Source organism: Oryctolagus cuniculus, chromosome 21, assembly GCF_051225735.1.
Source record: "Oryctolagus cuniculus isolate XC-2025 breed Fujian yellow rabbit chromosome 21, ASM5122573v1, whole genome shotgun sequence".
Classification (NCBI taxonomy): Eukaryota; Metazoa; Chordata; class Mammalia; order Lagomorpha; family Leporidae; genus Oryctolagus; species Oryctolagus cuniculus.
This window is the reverse complement of record NC_142887.1, coordinates 927,646-947,492: the sequence shown is the minus strand read 5'-3', so window position 1 is coordinate 947,492 and position 19,847 is coordinate 927,646.

Genomic DNA, 19,847 nt, shown 5'->3' with positions numbered 1-19,847 from the left:
GATGTTTACAAATACAAATATCATGTTTTCTCAGGTTTCTGAAGCTTTCTTCCTAGAAAACTGGAATGTGTGGAGGATTTGACTCCAGGTGGAACCAATGAGCCTTTGGCAGCTAAAAACAAAAACTTACATGCTAAAATGCATTCAAAACTTTCAGGTCCATAGAGAATGTCCAGAAAATACAAACACACACAGAGGCTGTAGCAAGATCTCGGATTGTGATAGCCACAACACACCAGATAGTTTTGTTTTCATCCAGGAGTATCTGGACAAATTGTTGTAGTTTTGATGTGAAATTTAACCAAAAAATCACCGTGAAAGTGGTTTTGGAGAAAAGCACAATCTTCCTGTTCGGCAAATGCATCCAATGTCATGTTTACAGAAAGAAATATCATGTTTTCTCAGGTTTCTGAAGCTTTCTTCCTAGAAAACTCGAATGTGTGGAGGATTTGACTCCAGGTGGAACCAATTATCGTTTGGCAGCTAAATACAAAAACTTACATGCTAAAATGAATTCAAAACCGTAAAGTCCATAGAGAATGTCCAGAAAACACAAACACACACAGAGGCTGTAGCAAGATCTGGGATTGAGATAGCCACAACACACCAGATAATTTTGTTTTCATCCAGGAGTATCTGGACAATTGTTGTGGATTTTGGGTGAAATTTAACCAAAAATCACCGTGACAGTGGTTTTGGAGAAAAGCACAATCTTCCTGTTCAGCAAATGCATCCAATGTCATGTTTACAGAAAGAAATATCATGTTTTCTCAGGTTTCTGAAGCTTTCTTCCTAGAAAACTCGAATGTGTGGCGGATTTGACACCAGGTGGAACCAATTAGCGTTTGCCAGCTGAAAACAAAAACTTACATGCTAAAATGCATTCAAAACTTTCAAGTCCATAAAGAGTGTCCAAAAAACACAAAGAAACACAAAGACTGTAGCAAGATCTGGGATTGAGATAGCCACAACACACCAGATAGTTTTGTTTTCATCCAGGAGTATCTGGACAAATTGTTGTAGTTTTGAAGTGAAATTTAACCAAAAATCACCGTGAAAGTGGTTTTAGGGAAAAGCACAATCTTCCTGTTCGGCAAATGCATCCAATGTCATCTTTACAGAAAGAAATATCATGTTTTCTCAGGTTTCTGAAGCTTTCTTCCTAGAAAACTCGAATGTGTGGAGGATTTGACTCCAGGTGGAACCAATTAGCGTTTGCCAGCTGAAAACAAAAACTTACATGCTAAAATGCATTCAAAACCGTAAGGTCCATAGAGAATGTCCAGAAAACACAAACACACACAGAGGCTGTAGCAAGATCTGGGATTGAGGTAGCCACAACACACCAGATAGTTTTGTTTTCATCCAGGAGTATCTGGACAAATTGTTGCTGTTTGAAGTGAAATTTAACCAAAAAATCACCGTGAAAGTGGTTTTGGAGAAAAGCACAATCTTCCTGTTCGGCAAATGCATCCAATGTCATGTTTACAAATGCACATATCATGTTTTCTCAGGTTTCTGAAGCTTTCTTCCTAGAAAACTCGAATGTGTGGAGGATTTGACTCCAGGTGGAACCAATTAGCGTTTGGCAGTTAAAAACAAAAACTTACATGATAAAATGCATTGAAAACCATAAAGTCCATAGAGAATGCCCCAAAACACAAACATACACAGAGGCTGTAGCAAGATCTGGGATTGAGATAGCCACAACACACCAGATAGTTTTGTTTACATCCAGGAGTATCTGGACAAATTGTTGTGGATTTTGGGTGAAATTTAACCATAAATCACCATGAAAGTGGTTTTGGAGAAAAGCACAATCTTCCTGTTCGGCAAATGCATCCAATGTCATGTTTACAGAAAGAAATATCATGTTTTCTCAGGTTTCTGAAGCTTTCTTCCTAGAAAACTCGAATGTGTGGAGCATTTGACTCCAGGTGGAACCAATTAGCGTTTGGCAGCTAAAAACAAAAACTTACATGCTAAAATGCATTCAAAACCGTAAAGTCCATAGAGAATGTCCAGAAAACAGAAACACACACAGAGGCTGTAGCAACATCTGGGATTGAGATAGCCACAACACACCAGATAGTTTGGTTTTCATCTATGAGTATCTGGAAAAATTGTTGTAGTTTGAAGTAAAATTTAACCAAAAATCACCGTGAAAGTGGTTTTGGAGAAAAGCACAATCTTCCTGTTCGGCAAATGCATCCAATGTGATGTTTACAAATACAAATATCATGTTTTATCAGGTTTCTGAAGCTTTCTTCCAGAAAACTCGAATGTGTGGAGGATTTGACTCCAGGTGGAACCAATTAGCGTTTGGCAGTTAAAAACAAAAACTTACATGATAAAATGCATTGAAAACCATAAAGTCCATAGAGAATGCCCCAAAACACAAACACACACAGAGGCTGTAGCAATATCTGGGATTGAGATAGCCACAACACACCAGATAGTTTTGTTTACATCCAGGAGTATCTGGACAAATTTTTGTGGATTTTGGGAGAAATTTAACCAAAAATCACCGTGAAAGTGGTTTTGGAGAAAAGCACAATCTTCCTGTTCGGCAAATGCATCCAATGTCATGTTTACAGAAAGAAATATCATGTTTTCTCAGGTTTCTGAAGCTTTCTTCCTACAAAACTCGAATGTGTGGAGGATTTGACTCCAGGTGGAACCAATGAGCCTTTGGCAGCTAAAAACAAAAACTTACATGCTAAAATGCATTCAAAACCGTAAAGTCCATAGAGAATGTCCAGAAAACACAAACACACACAGAGGCTGTAGCAAGATCTGGGACTGAGATAGCCAGAACACACCAGATAGTTTTGTTTTCATCCAGGAGTATCTGGACAAGTTGTTGTGGATTTTGGGAGAAATTTAACGAAAAATCACCGTGAAAGTGGTTTTGGAGAAAAGCACAATCTTCCTCTTCGGCAAATGCATCCAATGTCATGTTTACAGAAAGAAATATCATGTTTTCTCAGGTTTCTGAAGCTTTCTTCCTACAAAACTCGAATGTGTGGAGGATTTGACTCCAGGTGGAACCAATGAGCCTTTGGCAGCTAAAAACAAAAACTTACATGCTAAAATGCATTCAAAACCGTAAAGTCCATAGAGAATGTCCAGAAAACACAAACACACACAGAGGCTGTAGCAAGATCTGGGATTGAGATAGCCACAACACACCAGAGAGTTTTGTTTTCATCCAGGAGTATCTGGACAAATTGTTGTAGTTTTGAAGTGAAATTTAACCAAAAATCACCGTGAAAGTGGTTTTAGGGAAAAGCACAATCTTCCTGTTCGACAAATGCATCCAATGTCATCTTTACAGAAAGAAATATCATGTTTTCTCAGGTTTCTGAAGCTTTCTTCCTAGAAAACTCGAATGTGTGGAGGATTTGACTCCAGGTGGAACCAATTAGCGTTTGGCAGCTAAAAACAAAAACTTACATGATAAAATGCATTCAAAACCGTAAAGTCCATAGAGAATGCCCCAAAACACAAACACACACAGAGGCTGTAGCAAGATCTGGGATTGAGATAGCCACAACACACCAGATAGTTTTGTTTACATCCAGGAGTATCTGGACAAATTGTTGTAGTTTTGAAGTGAAATTTAACCATAAAGCACCATGAAAGTGGTTTTGGAGAAAAGCACAATCTTCGTGTTAGGCAAATGCATCCAATGTCATGTTTACAGAAAGAAATATCATGTTTTCTCATGTTTCTGAAGCTTTCTTCCTAGAAAACTCGAATGTGTGGAGGATTTGACTCCAGGTGGAACCAATTAGCGTTTGCCAGCTAAAAACAAAAACTTACATGCTAAAATGCATTCAAAACTGTAAAGTCCATAGAGAATATCCAGAAAACAAAAACAAACACAGAGGCTGTAGCAAGATCTTGGATTGAGATAGCCACAACACACCAGATAGTTTTGTTTTCATCCAGGAGTATCTGGACAAATTGTTGAAGTTTTGAAGTGAAATTTAACCAAAAATCACCGTGAAAGTGGTTTTGGAGAAAAGCACAATCTTCCTGTTCGGCAAATGCATCCAATGTCATCTTTACAAATACAAATATCATGTTTTCTCAGGTTTCTGATGCTTTCTTACTACAAAACTCGAATGTGTGGAGGATTTGACTCCAGGTGGAACCAATTAGCGTTTGCCAGAAGAAAACAAAAAGGGTCCTGCTAAAATGCATTCAAAACCTTAAAGTCCACAGTGAATGTCCAGAAAACACAAACACACACAAAGGCTGTAGCAAGAGCTGGGATTAAGATAGCTAAAAATCACCAGATATCTTTGTTTTCCTCCAGGAGTATCTGGACAAATTCTTGTGTATTTTGGGTGAAAGTTAACCAAAAAATCACCGTGAAAGTGGTTTTGGAGAAAAGCACAATCTGCCTGTTCGGCAAATGCATCCAATGTCATGTTTACAGAAAGAAATATCATGTTTTCTCAGGTTTCTGAAGCTTTCTTCCTAGAAAACTCGAATGTGTGGAGGATTTGACTCCAGGTGGAACCAATTAGCGTTTGGCAGCTAAAAACAAAAACTTACATGCTAAAATACATTCAAAACCGTAAAGTCCATAGAGAATGTCCAGAAAACACAAACAATCACAGAGGCTGTAGCAAGATCTGGGATTGAGATAGCCACAACACACCAGATAATTTTGTTTTCATCCAGGAATATCTGGAAAAATTGTTGCAGTTATGAAGTGAAATTTAACCAAAAAACACCTTGAAAGTGGTTTTGGAGAAAAGCACAATCTTCCTGTTCAGCAAATGCATCCAATGTCATGTTTACAAATACAAATATCATGTTTTCTCAGGTTTCGGGAGCTTTCTTCCTAGAAAACTCGAATGTGTGGAGGATTTGACTCCAGGTGGAACCAATTAGGGTTTGGAAACTAAAAACAAAACCTTACATGCTAAAATGCATTCAAAACCATAAAGTCCATAGAGAATGTCCAGAAAACACAAACAAACACAGATTCTGTAGCAAAATCTGGGATTGAGATAGCCACAACACACCAGATAGTTTTGTTTTCATCCAGGAGTATCTGGACAAATTGTTGTACTTTGAAGTAAAATGTAACCAAAAAATCACCGTGAAAGTGGTTTTGGAGAAACGCACAATCTTCCTGTTCTTCAATTGCATTCAATGTCATGTTTACAAATACAAATATCATGTTTTCTCAGGTTTCTGAAGCTTTCTTCCCAGAAAACTCGAATGTGAGGAGGGTTTGACTCCAGGTGGAACCAATATGCGTTTGCCAGAAGAAAACAAAAAGGGTCCTGCTAAAATGCATTCAAAACCATAAAGTCCATAAAGAATGTCCAGAAAACACAAACACACACACAGACGCTGTAGCAATATCTGGGTTTGAGATAGCTAAAAATCACCAAATAGTTTTGTTTTCATCCTGGAGTATCTGGACAAATTGTTGTGGATTTCGGGTGAAATTTAACCAAAAAATCACCGTGAAAGTGGTTTTGGAGAAAAGCACAATCTTCCTGTTCGGCAAATGCATCCAATGTCATGTTTACAGAAAGAAATATCATGTTTTCTCAGGTTTCTGAAGCTTTCTTCCTACAAAACTCGAATGTGTGGAGGATTTGACTCCAGGTGGAACCAATTAGCGTTTGGCAGCTAAAAACAAAAACTTATATGCTAAAATGCATTCAAAACAGTAAAGTCCATAGAGAATATCCAGAAAACACAAACAATCACAGAGGCTGTAGCAAGATCTGGGATTGAGATAGCCACAACACACCAGATAGTTTTGTTTTCATCCAGGAGTATCTGGACAAATTGTTGTGGATTTCGGGTGAAATTTAAGAAAAATCACCGTGAAAGTGGTTTTGGAGAAAAGCACAATCTTCCTGTTCGGCAAATGCATCCAATGTCATGTTTACAAATACAAATATCATGTTTTCTCAGGTTTCTGAAGCTTTCTTCCTAGAAAACTCGAATGTGTGGAGGATTTGACTCCAGGTGGAAACAATGAGCCTTTGGCAGCTAAAAACAAAAACTTACATGCTAAAATGCATTCAAAACCGTAAAGTCCATAGAGAATGTCCAGAAAACACAAACACACACAGAGGCTGTAGCAAGATCTGGGATTGAGATAGCCACAACACACCAGATAGTTTTGTTTTCATCCAGGAGTATCTGGACAAATTGTTGTAGTTTTGAAGTGAAATTTAACCAAAAATCACCGTGAAAGTGGTTTTAGGGAAAAGCACAATCTTCCTGTTCGGCAAATGCATCCAATGTCATCTTTACAGAAAGAAATATCATGTTTTCTCAGGTTTCTGAAGCTTTCTTCCTAGAAAACTCGAATGTGTGGAGGATTTGACTCCAGGTGGAACCAATTACCGTTTGCCAGCTGAAAACAAAAACTTACATGCTAAAATGCATTCAAAACCGTAAGGTCCATAGAGAATGTCCAGAAAACACAAACACACACAGAGGCTGTAGCAAGATCTGGGATTGAGGTAGCCACAACACACCAGATAGTTTTGTTTTCATCCAGGAGTATCTGGACAAATTGTTGCTGTTTGAAGTGAAATTTAACCAAAAAATCACGGTGAAAGTGGTTTTGGAGAAAAGCACAATCTTCCTGTTCGGCAAATGAATCCAATGTCATGTTTACAAATGCACATATCATGTTTTCTCAGGTTTCTGAAGCTTTCTTCCTAGAAAACTCGAATGTGTGGAGGATTTGACTCCAGGTGGAACCAATTAGCGTTTGGCAGTTAAAAACAAAAACTTACATGATAAAATGCATTGAAAACCATAAAGTCCATAGAGAATGCCCCAAAACACAAACACACACAGAGGCTGTAGCAAGATCTGGGATTGAGATAGCCACAACACACCAGATAGTTTTGTTTACATCCAGGAGTATCTGGACAAATTGTTGTGGATTTTGGGTGAAATTTAACCATAAATCACCATGAACGTGGTTTTGGAGAAAAGCACAATCTTCCTGTTAGGCAAATGCATCCAATGTCATGTTTACAGAAAGAAATATCATGTTTTCTCAGGTTTCTGAAGCTTTCTTCCTAGAAAACTCGAATGTGTGGAGCATTTGACTCCAGGTGGAACCAATTATCGTTTGGCAGCTAAAAACAAAAACTTACATGCTAAAATGCATTCAAAACCGTAAAGTCCATAGAGAATGTCCAGAAAACAGAAACACACACAGAGGCTGTAGCAACATCTGGGATTGAGATAGCCACAACACACCAGATAGTTTTGTTTTCATCTATGAGTATCTGGAAAAATTGTTGTAGTTTGAAGTAAAATTTAACCAAAAATCACCGTGAAAGTGGTTTTGGAGAAAAGCACAATCTTCCTGTTCGGCAAATGCATCCAATGTGATGTTTACAGAAAGAAATATCATGTTTTCTCAGGTTTCTGAAGCTTTCTTCCTAGAAAACTCGAATGTGTGGAGGATTTGACTCCAGGTGGAACCAACTAGCGTTTGGCAGGCGAAAACAAAAACTTACATGATAAAATGCATTGAAAACCATAAAGTCCATAGAGAATGTCCAGAAAACACAAACAAACACAGAGGCTGTAGCAAGATGTGGGATGGAGATAGCCACAACACACCAGATAGTTTTGTTTTCATCCAGGAGTATCTGGACAAATTGTTGTAGTTTGAAGTAAAATTTAACCAAAAATCACAGTGAAAGTGGTTTTGGAGAAAAGCACAATCTTCCTGTTCGGCAAATGCATCCAATGTCATGTTTACAAATACAAATATCATGTTTTCTCAGGTTTCTGATGCTTTCTTCCTACAAAACTCGAATGTGTGGAGGATTTGACTCCAGGTGGAACCAATTAGTGTTTGGCATCTAAAAACAAAAACTTACATGCTAAAATGCATTCAAAACCATAAGGTCCATAGAGAATGTCCAGAAAACACAAACACACACAGAGGCTGTAGCAAGATCTGGGATTGAGATAGCCACAACACACCAGAGAGTTTTGTTGTTATCCAGGAGTATCTGGACAAATTGCTGTGGATTTTGGGAGAAATTTAACCAAAAATCACCGTGAAAGTGGTTTTAGGGAAAAGCACAATCTTCCTGTTCGGCAAATGCATCCAATGTCATGTTTACAGAAAGAAATATCATGTTTTCTCAGGTTTCTGAAGGTTTCTTCCTAGAAAACTTGAATGTGTGGAGGATTTGACTCCAGGTGGAACCAATTAGCGTTTGGCAGCTAAAAACAAAAACTTACATGATAAAATGCATTCAAAACCGTAAAGTCCATAGAGAATGCCCCAAAACACAAACACACACAGAGGCTGTAGCAAGATCTGGGATTGAGATAGCTACAAATCACCAGATAGTTTTGTTTTCATCCAGGAGTATCTGGACAAATTGTTGAGGATTTCGGTGAAATTTAACCATAAATCACCATGAAAGTGGTTTTGGAGAAAAGCACAATCTTCGTGTTAGGCAAATGCATCCAATGTCATGTTTACAGAAAGAAATATCATGTTTTCTCATGTTTCTGAAGCTTTCTTCCTAGAAAACTCGAATGTGTGGAGGATTTGACTCCAGGTGGAACCAATTAGCGTTTGGCAGCTAAAAACAAAAACTTACATGCTAAAATGCATTCAAAACCGTAAAGTCCATAGAGAATGTCCAGAAAACACAAACACACACAGAGGCTGTAGCAAGATCTGGGATTGAGGTAGCCACAACACACCAGATAGTTTTGTTTTCATACAGGAGTATCTGGACAAATTGTTGTAGTTTGAAGTAAAATTTAACCAAAAATCACCGTGAAAGTGGTTTTGGAGAAAAGCACAATCTTCCTGTTCGGCAAATGCATCCAATGTCATGTTTACAAATACAAATATCATGTTTTCTCAGGTTTCTGAAGCTTTCTTCCTACAAAACTCGAATGTGTGGCGGATTTGACTCCAGGTGGAACCAATTAGCGTTTGCCAGAAGAAAACAAAAAGGGTCCTGCTAAAATGCATTCAAAACCGTAAGGTCCACAGTGAATGTCCAGAAAACACAAACACACACAAAGGCTGTAGCAAGAGCTGGGATTGAGATAGCTAAAAATCACCAGATATCTTTGTTTTCCTCCAGGAGTATCTGGACAAATTCTTGTGGATTCCGGGTGAAATTTAACCAAAAAATCACCGTGAAAGTGGTTTTGGAGAAAAGCACAATCTGCCTGTTCGGAAAATGCATCCAATGTCATGTTTACAGAAAGAAATATCATGTTTTCTCAGGTTTCTGAAGCTTTCTTCCTAGAAAACTCGAATGTGTGGAGGATTTGACTCCAGGTGGAACCAATTAGCATTTGGCAGCTAAAAACAAAAACCTACATGCTAAAATGCATTCAAAACCATAAAGTCCATAGAGAATGTCCAGAAAACACAAACAATCACAGAGGCTGTAGCAAGATCTGGGATTGAGATAGCCACAACACACTAGATAGTTTTGTTTTCATCCAGGAATATCTGGACAAATTGTTGCAGTTATGAAGTGAAATTTAACCAAAAAATCACCGTGAAAGTGGTTTTGGAGAAAAGCACAATCTTCCTGTTCTTCAATTGCATTCAATGTCATGTTTACAAATACAAATATCATGTTTTCTCAGGTTTCTGAAGCTTTCTTCCTAGAAAACTCGAATGTGTGGCGTATTTGACTCCAGGTGGAACCAATTAGCGTTTGGCAGCTAAAAACAAAAACTTATATGCTAAAATGCATTCAAAACTGTAAAGTCCATAGAGAATATCCAGAAAACACAAACAATCACAGAGGCTGTAGCAAGATCTGGGATTGAGATAGCCACAACACACCAGATAGTTTTGTTTTCATCCAGGAGTATCTGGACAAATTGTTGTGGATTTCGGGTGAAATTTAAGAAAAATCACCGTGAAAGTGGTTTTGGAGAAAAGCACAATCTTCCTGTTCGGCAAATGCATCCAATGTCATGTTTACAGAAAGAAATATCATGTTTTCTCATGTTTCTGAAGCTTTCTTCCTAGAAAACTCGAATGTGTGGAGGATTTGACTCCAGGTGGAACCAATTAGCGTTTGGCAGCTAAAAACAAAAACTTACATGCTAAAATGAATTCAAAACCGTAAATTCCATAGAGAATGTCCAGAAAACACAAACACACACAGAGGCTGTAGCAAGATCTGGGATTGAGGTAGCCACAACGCACCAGATAGTTTTGTTTTCATCCAGGAGTATCTGGACAAATTGTTGTAGTTTGAAGTAAAATTTAACCAAAAATCACCGTGAAAGTGGTTTTGGAGAAAAGCACAATCTTCCTGTTCGGCAAATGCATCCAATGTCATGTTTACAAATACAAATATCATGTTTTCTCAGGTTTCTGATGCTTTCTTCCTACAAAACTCGAATGTGTGGAGGATTTGACTCCAGGTGGAACCAATTAGCGTTTGCCAGAAGAAAACAAAAAGGGTCCTGCTAAAATGCATTCAAAACCTTAAAGTCCACAGTGAATGTCCAGAAAACAAAAACACACACAAAGACTGTAGCAAGAGCTGGGATTGAGATAGCTAAAAATCACCAGATATCTTTGTTTTCCTCCAGGAGTATCTGGACAAATTCTTGTCGATTTCGGGTGAAATTTAACCAAAAAATCACCGTGAAAGTGGTTTTGGAGAAAAGCACAATCTGCCTGTTAGGAAAATGCGTCCAATGTCATGTTTACAGAAAGAAATATCATGTTTTCTCAGGTTTCTGAAGCTTTCTTCCTAGAAAACTCGAATGTGTGGAGGATTTGACTCCAGGTGGAACCAATTAGCGTTTGGCAGCTAAAAACAAAAACCTACATGCTAAAATGCATTCAAAACCATAAAGTCCATAGAGAATGTCCAGAAAACACAAACAATCACAGAGGCTGTAGCAAGATCTGGGATTGAGATAGCCACAACACACTAGATAGTTTTGTTTTCATCCAGGAATATCTGGACAAATTGTTGCAGTTATGAAGTGAAATTTAACCAAAAAACACCTTGAAAGTGGTTTTGGAGAAAATACAATCTTCCTGTTCAGCACATGCATCCAATGTCATGTTTACAAATACAAATATCATGTTTTCTCAGGTTTCGGGAGCTTTCTTCCTAGAAAACTCGAATGTGTGGAGGATTTGACTCCAGGTGGAACCAATTAGGGTTTGGAAACTAAAAACAAAACCTTACATGCTAAAATGCATTCAAAACCATAAAGTCCATAGAGAATGTCCAGAAAACACAAACACACACAGAGGCTGTAGCAAGATCTGGGATTGAGATAGCCACAACACACCAGATAGTTTTGTTTTCATCCAGGAGTATCTGGACAAATTGTTGTGGATTTCGGGTGAAATTTAAGAAAAATCACCGTGAAAGTGGTTTTGGAGAAAAGCACAATCTTCCTGTTCGGCAAATGCATCCAATGTCATGTTTACAAATACAAATATCATGTTTTCTCAGGTTTCTGAAGCTTTCTTCCTAGAAAACTCGAATGTGTGGAGGATTTGACTCCAGGTGGAACCAATTAGCGTTTGGCATCTAAAAACAAAACCTTACATGCTAAAATGCATTCAAAACCGTAAGGTCCATAGAGAATGTCCAGAAAACACAAACACACACAGAGGCTGTAGCAAGATCTGGGATTGAGATAGCCACAACACACCAGAGAGTTTTGTTGTTATCCAGGAGTATCTGGACAAATTGTTGTGGATTTTGGGAGAAATTTAACCAAAAATCACCGTGAAAGTGGTTTTAGGGAAAAGCACAATCTTCCTGTTCAGCAAATGCATCCAATGTCATGTTTACAGAAAGAAATATCATGTTTTCTCAGGTTTCTGAAGCTTTCTTCCTAGAAAACTCGAATGTGTGGAGGATTTGACTCCAGGTGGAACCAATTAGCGTTTGGCAGCTAAAAACAAAAACTTACATGATAAAATGCATTCAAAACCGTAAAGTCCATAGAAAATGCCCCAAAACACAAACACACACAGAGGCTGTAGCAAGATCTGGGATTGAGATAGCCACAACACACCAGATAGTTTTGTTTACATCCAGGAGTATCTAGACAAATTGTTGTGGATTTTGGGTGAAATTTAACCATAAATCATCATGAAAGTGGTTTTGGAGAAAAGCACAATCTTCGTGTTGGGCAAATGCATCCAATGTCATGTTTACAGAAAGAAATATCATGTTTTCTCATATTTCTGAAGCTTTCTTCCTACAAAACTCGAATGTGTGGAGGATTTGACTCCAGGTGGAACCAATTAGCGTTTGGCAGCTAAAAACAAAAACTTACATGCTAAAATGCATTCAAAACCGTAAAGTCCATAGAGAATGACCAGAAAACACAAACACACACAGAGGCTGTAGCAAGATCTGGGATTGAGGTAGCCACAACACACCAGATAGTTTTGTTTTCATCCAGGAGTATCTGGACAAATTGTTGTAGTTTGAAGTAAAATTTAACCAAAAATCACCGTGAAAGTGGTTTTGGAGAAAAGCACAATCTTCCTGTTCGGCAAATGCATCCAATGTCATGTTTACAAATACAAATATCATGTTTTCTCAGGTTTCTGATGCTTTCTTCCTACAAAACTCGAATGTGTGGAGGATTTGACTCCAGGTGGAACCAATTAGCGTTTGCCAGAAGAAAACAAAAAGGGTCCTGCTAAAATGCATTCAAAACCTTAAAGTCCACAGTGAATGTCCAGAAAACACAAACACACACAAAGGCTGTAGCAAGAGCTGGGATTGAGATAGCTAAAAATCACCAGATATCTTTGTTTTCCTCCAGGAGTATCTGGACAAATTCTTGTGGATTTCGGGTGAAATTTAACCAAAAATCACCGTGAAAGTGGTTTTGGAGAAAAGCACAATCTGCCTGTTCGGAAAATGCATCCAATGTCATGTTTACAGAAAGAAATATCATGTTTTCTCAGGTTTCTGAAGCTTTCTTCCTAGAAAACTCGAATGTGTGGAGGATTTGACTCCAGGTGGAACCAATTAGCGTTTGGCAGCTAAAAACAAAAACCTACATGCTAAAATGCATTCAAAACCATAAAGTCCATAGAGAATGTCCAGAAAACACAAACAATCACAGAGGCTGTAGCAAGATCTGGGATTGAGATAGCCACAACACACCAGATAGTTTTGTTTTCATCCAGGAATATCTGGACAAATTGTTGCAGTTATGAAGTGAAATTTAACCAAAAAACACCTTGAAAGTGGTTTTGGAGAAAAGCACAATCTTCCTGTTCAGCAAATGCATCCAATGTCATGTTTACAAATACAATTATCATGTTTTCTCAGGTTTCGGGAGCTTTCTTCCTAGAAAACTCGAATGTGTGGAGGATTTGACTCCAGGTGGAACCAATTAGGGTTTGGAAACTAAAAACAAAACCTTACATGCTAAAATGCATTCAAAACTGTAAAGTCCATAGAGAATGTCCAGAAAACACAAACACACACAGAGGCTGTAGCAAGATCTGGGATTGAGATAGCCACAACACACCAGATAGTTTTGTTTTCATCCAGGAGTATCTGGACAAATTGTTGTACTTTGAAGTAAAATGTAACCAAAAAATCACCGTGAAAGTGGTTTTGGAGAAAAGCACAATCTTCCTGTTCTTCAATTGCATTCAATGTCATGTTTACAAATACAAATATCATGTTTTCTCAGGTTTCTGAAGCTTTCTTCCTAGAAAACTCGAATGTGAGGAGGGTTTGACTCCAGGTGGAACCAATATGCGTTTGCAAGAAGAAAACAAAAAGGGTCCTGCTAAAATACATTCAAAACCATAAAGTCCATAAAGAATGTCCAGAAAACACAAACACACACAGAGGCTGTAGCAAGATATGGGTTTGAGATAGCTAAAAATCACCAAATAGTTTTGTTTTCATCCAGGAGTATCTGGACAAATTGTTGTGGATTTCGTTTGAAATTTAACCAAAAAATCACCGTGAAAGTGGTTTTGCAGAAAAGCACAATCTTCCTGTTCTTCAATTGCATTCAATGTCATGTTTACAAATACAAATATCATGTTTTCTCAGGTTTCTGAAGCTTTCTTCCTAGAAAACTCGAATGTGTGGAGGATTTGACTCCAGGTGGAACCAATTAGCGTTTGGCATCTAAAAACAAAAACTTACATGCTAAAATGCATTCAAAACCGTAAGGTCCATAGAGAATGTCCAGAAAACACAAACACACACAGAGGCTGTAGCAAGATCTGGGACTGAGATAGCCACAACACACCAGAGAGTTTTGTTGTTATCCAGGAGTATCTGGACAAATTGTTGTGGATTTTGGGAGAAATTTAACCAAAAATCACCGTGAAAGTGGTTTTAGGGAAAAGCACAATCTTCCTATTCGGCAAATGCATCCAATGTCATGTTTACAGAAAGAAATATCATGTTTTCTCAGGTTTCTGAAGGTTTCTTCCTAGAAAACTCGAATGTGTGGAGGATTTCACTCCAGGTGGAATCAATTAGCGTTTGGCAGCTAAAAACAAAAACTTACATGATAAAATGCATTCAAAACCGTAAAGTCCATAGAGAATGCCCCAAAACACAAACACACACAGAGGCTGTAGCAAGATCTGGGATTGAGATAGTCACAACACACCAGATAGTTTTGTTTACATCCAGGAGTATCTAGACAAATTGTTGTGGATTTTGGGTGAAATTTAACCATAAATCACCATGAAAGTGGTTTTGGAGAAAAGCACAATCTTCGTGTTAGGCAAATGCATCCAATGTCATGTTTACAGAAAGAAATATCATGTTTTCTCATGTTTCTGAAGCTTTCTTCCTAGAAAACTCGAATGTGTGGAGGATTTGACTCCAGGTGTAACCAATTATCGTTTGGCAGCTAAAAACAAAAACTTACATGCTAAAATGCATTCAAAACCGTAAAGTCCATAGAGAATGTCCAGAAAACACAAACACACACAGAGGCTGTAGCAAGATCTGGGATTGAGATAGGCACAACACACCAGATAGTTTTGTTTTCATCCAGGAGTATCTGGACAAATTGTTGTAGTTTGAAGTAAAATTTAACCAAAAATCACCGTGAAAGTGGTTTTGGAGAAAAGCACAATCTTCCTGTTCGGCAAATGCATCCAATGTCATGTTTACAAATACAAATATCATGTTTTCTCAGGTTTCTGATGCTTTCTTCCTAGAAAACTCGAATGTGTGGAGGATTTGACTCCAGGTGGAACCAATATGCGTTTGCCAGAAGAAAACAAAAAGGGTCCTGCTAAAATGCATTCAAAACCTTAAAGTCCACAGTGAATGTCCAGAAAACACAAACACACACAGAGGCTGTAGCAAGATATGGGTTTGAGATAGCTAAAAATCACCAAATAGTTTTGTTTTCATCTAGGAGTATCTGGAAAAATTGTTGTGGATTTCGTGTGAAATTTAACCAAAAAATCACCGTGAAAGTGGTTTTGGAGAAAAGCACAATCTGCCTGTTCGGCAAATGCATCCAATGTCATGTTTACAGAAAGAAATATCATGTTTTCTCAGGTTTCTGAAGCTTTCTTCCTAGAAAACTCGAATGTGTGGAGGATTTGACTCCAGGTGGAACCAATTAGCGTTTGGCAGCTAAAAACAAAAACTTATATGCTAAAATGCATTCAAAACTGTAAAGTCCATAGAGAATATCCAGAAAACACATACAATCACAGAGGCTGTAGCAAGATCTGGGATTGAGATAGCCACAACACACCAGATAGTTTTGTTTTCATCCAGGAGTATCTGGACAAATTGTTGTGGATTTCGGGTGAAATTTAAGAAAAATCACCGTGAAAGTGGTTTTGGCGAAAAGCACAATCTTCCTGTTCGGCAAATGCATCCAATGTCATGTTAACAAATACAAATATCATGTTTTCTCAGGTTTCTGAAGCTTTCTTCCTAGAAAACTCGAATGTGAGGAGGGTTTGACTCCAGGTGGAACCAATATGCGTTTGCAAGAAGAAAACAAAAAGGGTCCTGCTAAAATGCATTCAAAACCATAAAGTCCATAAAGAATGTCCAGAAAACACAAACACACACAGAGGCTGTAGCAAGATATGGGTTTGAGATAGCTAAAAATCACCAAATAGTTTTGTTTTCATCCAGGAGTATCTGGACAAATTGTTGTGGATTTCGTTTGAAATTTAACCAAAAAATCACCGTGAAAGTGGTTTTGCAGAAAAGCACAATCTTCCTGTTCTTCAATTGCATTCAATGTCATGTTTACAAATACAAATATCATGTTTTCTCAGGTTTCTGAAGCTTTCTTCCTAGAAAACTCGAATGTGTGGAGGATTTGACTCCAGGTGGAACCAATTAGCGTTTGGCATCTAAAAACAAAAACTTACATGCTAAAATGCATTCAAAACCGTAAGGTCCATAGAGAATGTCCAGAAAACACAAACACACACAGAGGCTGTAGCAAGATCTGGGACTGAGATAGCCACAACACACCAGAGAGTTTTGTTGTTATCCAGGAGTATCTGGACAAATTGTTGTGGATTTTGGGAGAAATTTAACCAAAAATCACCGTGAAAGTGGTTTTAGGGAAAAGCACAATCTTCCTGTTCGGCAAATGCATCCAATGTCATGTTTACAGAAAGAAATATCATGTTTTCTCAGGTTTCTGAAGGTTTCTTCCTAGAAAACTCGAATGTGTGGAGGATTTGACTCCAGGTGGAATCAATTAGCGTTTGGCAGCTAAAAACAAAAACTTACATGATAAAATGCATTCAAAACCGTAAAGTCCATAGAGAATGTCCAGAAAACACAAACACACACAGAGGCTGTAGCAAGATCTGGGATTGAGATAGCCACAACACACCAGATAGTTTTGTTTTCATCCAGGAGTATCTGGACAAATTGTTGTAGTTTGAAGTAAAATTTAACAAAAAATCACCGTGAAAGTGGTTTTGGAGAAAAGCACAATCTTCCTGTTCGGCAAATGCATCCAATGTCATGTTTACAAATACAAATATCATGTTTTCTCAGGTTTCTGATGCTTTCTTCCTACAAAACTCGAATGTGTGGAGGATTTGACTCCAGGTGGAACCAATATGCGTTTGCCAGAAGAAAACAAAAATGGTCCTGCTAAAATGCATTCAAAACCTTAAAGTCCACAGTGAATGTCCAGAAAACACAAACACACACAGAGGCTGTAGCAAGATATGGGTTTGAGATAGCTAAAAATCACCAAATAGTTTTGTTTTCATCTAGGAGTATCTGGAAAAATTGTTGTGGATTTCGTGTGAAATTTAACCAAAAAATCACCGTGAAAGTGGTTTTGGAGAAAAGCACAATCTGCCTGTTCGGCAAATGCATCCAATGTCATGTTTACAGAAAGAAATATCATGTTTTCTCAGGTTTCTGAAGCTTTCTTCCTAGAAAACTCGAATGTGTGGAGGATTTGACTCCAGGTGGAACCAATTAGCGTTTGGCAGCTAAAAACAAAAACTTATATGCTAAAATGCATTCAAAACTGTAAAGTCCATAGAGAATATCCAGAAAACACATACAATCACAGAGGCTGTAGCAAGATCTGGGATTGAGATAGCCACAACACACCAGATAGTTTTGTTTTCATCCAGGAGTATCTGGACAAATTGTTGTGGATTTCGGTTGAAATTTAAGAAAAATCACCGTGAAAGTGGTTTTGGCGAAAAGCACAATCTTCCTGTTCGGCAAATGCATCCAATGTCATGTTAACAAATACAAATATCATGTTTTCTCAGGTTTCTGAAGCTTTCTTCCTAGAAAACTCGAATGTGTGGAGGATTTGACTCCAGGTGGAACCAATTAGCGTTTGGCAGCTAAAAACAAAAACTTACATGCTAAAATGCATTCAAAACCTTAATGTCCATAGAGAATGTCCAGAAAACACAAACACACCGAGGCTGTAGCAAGATCTGGGATTGAGATAGCTAAAATCACCAGATAGTTTTGTTTTCATCCAGGAGTATCTGGACAAATTGTTGTAGTTTTGAAGTGAAATGTAACCAAAAAATCACTGCGAAAGTGGTTTTGGAGAAAAGCACAATCTTCCTGTTTGGCAATTGCATCCAATGTCATGTTTACAGAAAGAAATATCATGTTTTCTCAGGTTTCTGAAGCTTTCTTCCTAGAAAACTCGAATGTGTGGAGGATTTGACTCCAGGTGGAACCAATTAGCGTTTGCCAGAAGAAAACAAAAAGGGTCCTGCTAAAATGCATTCAAAACCTTAAAGTCCATAGAGAATGTCCAGAAAACACAAACACAAACAGAGGCTGTAGCAAGATCTGGGATTGAGATAGCTAAAAATCACCAGATATCTTTGTTTTCCTCCAGGAGTATCTGGACAAATTGTTGTGGATTTCGGGTGAAATTTAACCAAAAAATCACCGTGAAAGTGGTTTTGGAGAAAAGCACAATCTTCCTGTTCAGCAAATGCATCCAATGTCATGTTTACAGAAAGAAATATCATGTTTTCTCAGGTTTGTGAAGCTTTCTTCCCAGAAAACTTGAATGTGTGGAGGATTTGACTCCAGGTGGAACCAATTAGGGTTTGGCAACTAAAAACAAAACGTTACATGCTAAAATGCATTCAAAACCGTAAAGTCCATAGAGAATGTCCAGAAAACACAAACACACACAGAGGCTGTAGCAAGATCTGGGATTGAGATAGCCACAACACACCAGATAGTTTTGTTTTCATCCAGGAGTATCTGGAAAAATTGTTGTACTTTTAAGTAAAATTTAACCAAAAATCACCGTGAAAGTGGTTTTAGGGAAATGCACAATCTTCCTGTTCGGCAAATGCATCCAATGTCATGTTTACAGAAAGAAATATCATGTTTTCTCAGGTTTCTGAAGCTTTCTTCCTACAAAACTCGAATGTGTGGAGGATTTGATTCCAGGTGGAACCAATGAGCCTCTGGCAGCTAAAAACAAAAACTTACATGCTAAAATGCATTCAAAACTGTAAAGTCCATAGAGAATATCCAGAAAACACAAACAATCACAGAGGCTGTAGCAAGATCTGGGATTGAGATAGCCACAACACACCAGATAGTTTTGTTTTCATCCAGGAGTATCTGGACAAATTGTTGTGGATTTCGGGTGAAATTTAAGAAAAATCACCGTGACAGTGGTTTTGGAGAAAAGCACAATCTTCCTGTTCGGCAAATGCTTCCAAGGTCATGTTTGTAGAGAGAAATATCATGTTTTCTCAGGTTTCTGGAGCTTTCTTCCTAGAAAACTCGAATGTGTGGAGGATTTGACTCCAGGTGGAACCAATTAGCGTTTGCCAGAAGAAAACAAAAAGGGTCCTGCAAAAATGCATTCAAAACCTTAAAGTCCACAGTGAATGTGCAGAAAACACAAACACACACAAAGACTGTAGCAAGAGCTGGGATTGAGATAGCTAAAAATCACCAGATATCTTTGTTTTCCTCCAGGAGTATCTGTACAAATTCTTGTGGATTTCGGTCGAAATTTAACCAAAAAATCACCGTGAAAGTGGTTTTGGAGAAAAGCACAATCTGCCTGTTCGGAAAATGCATCCAATGTCATGTTTACAGAAAGAAATATCATGTTTTCTCAGGTTTCTGAAGCTTTCTTCCTAGAAAACTCGAATGTGTGGAGTATTTGACTCCAGGTGGAACCAATGAGCGTTTGCCAGCAGAAAACAAAAACCTACAGGCTAAAATGCATTCAAAACCGTAAAGTCCATAGAGAATGTCCAGAAAACACAAACAATCACAGAGGCTGTAGCAAGATCTGGGATTGAGATAGCCACAACACACCAGATAATTTTGTTT